Raw genomic sequence first — 1,839 nt, forward strand, 5'->3', positions numbered from 1 at the left:
GAACCCGTGCTGGAGAGAGGTTAGCTTCTCTCGAGCGTACCGAACTTGGTGGAGAATGCAAGGTCCGAGGGTGATCTATTGCCACATAGTCGCTCCTCCAGGTACATCTCTTGGTCGTTCGACGCATGCCTCCGTCACACAGAATGGATTGGTTTAAGTGGTGGCAACCCCACCGATCGGCAGTCGCCGGTGATTGGGAGATAAGAAACAACGAATATACAAAAATAAACGGAGGTGGGGGGGAAGAAAGTGAAAAAGAGGGAGAGAGGAAAAGAAAAGAAAGGTGACAAAACTTTACAGAGCTTTATCAAAAAAGTTAAAAAAGTCACACACATGCGACATCCTCCAAAAATGGCAGAGGGAAAAGAGCAAAACAAGATAAAGAAGATAAACTGTTGAATAGTTCAGTTCAAGATCAAAACCGCTGAATGTAAACAGACGGGTAGGTACATAAGTAATTTGAGCAGACAAGCACACATACACACGCAAAGGAAGACTGAAACACGTGACCATATACACACACACTTCACTTCACACAGGGATACATATGGAGACACGCATCGATACATATAGACACAGTACAATAGAACCTCGGTTTTCGAACAAATCTGATCACAAATAAATCGTACAAATAAATCTCCTGTCTTTCTCATATTCATTCAATGCAATAGTAACTCGGTTGACGAACGCCTCGTTTTTTTTTATTTATTACTCACAAGGGGCCAAATATAGAGGTTTATACAGCACAAAAGACAATACAAAACATAAAATCGGGGAAACAAAAATGCAAAAAGGAAATCGAGCAAAGAAGAAGAAACGAATGAAACCATGACTAATGACAAAATCAGGCGCAATGCTCACTCGACGCCCGAAGTCGTGTGGTCACATTTACACATGACTTTGGACAGTTTTTCCTCTTTTTCTTTTTATTTCTTTTTTTTTTTTTGAAAACAAAAAGTTCATATTCTCATCATCACTTTCCCTTCCATACTGTTCATAATTACACCTCCACTCTTCCCAAATCCCTACACTCCACCACGGGCGGCGGAGTGTCACACATCCACAGTCCGTCCATTACACTCACCAATCCATCGCATGGATCCATAAATCCTTCATCTCTCCCTTCATTCACCAGAACTCCTCGTTACACTTCTCTCTGGGCAACCTCACCGTCACCAGTCTCCTCCACCTTGACACTCCTATCTCCACCTCCACACTCACCCCGCAGACTATCAAGAATCTCTCATGACTACTTTCCTCCTCTCTTGGTTTCTACTCTACCGCTTGCGCATGTTTAGGCTGTTCCCCACCTTTTGGGGGCTGACAAACCTGTTATTACCCTCCTTTACCGCTTTCGTTCTGTCTTCCTCAGTCTTTTCTTTCTCTTTTGCATCTCTAACGCACTTTGCATCGCTTTTGTCCTCTCTGTCTTTTTCAATTTTTTTTCCCATCTCCATTTCTTAGTTCTTTTCCACTACTTTCTCACTCTGAGTATACTCGTACTTGGGGCACTATGTCTTCATATGACCCCTTACTCCACATATGTAAAAATTGGGTCGACGACCCTCTACAACAACTTTAAGCGAACTTTCCTCTGCAATCTCCATCTGGTATCGGATCCTCTCAATGTCTTCAAAAGTGGCAAAAATTCACATCTCAACACCGCATCAACGCCAAGTTTAACATGTTTGCTCTTCCTACCGGTCCCAACTCTGGATTGTCTTCAGTAGCAGCCAGAACAGCTGCCACCAACCACTCTGTTTTTATTTCAGGTGGCACTCTCCCTATTCGGATTCGAACACTGCGCCTGCTCCCATACGTGGGCAGCAGCGCTATCTC

This window comes from Octopus bimaculoides, chromosome 12 (genome assembly GCF_001194135.2).
Source record: "Octopus bimaculoides isolate UCB-OBI-ISO-001 chromosome 12, ASM119413v2, whole genome shotgun sequence".
Classification (NCBI taxonomy): domain Eukaryota; kingdom Metazoa; phylum Mollusca; class Cephalopoda; order Octopoda; family Octopodidae; genus Octopus; species Octopus bimaculoides.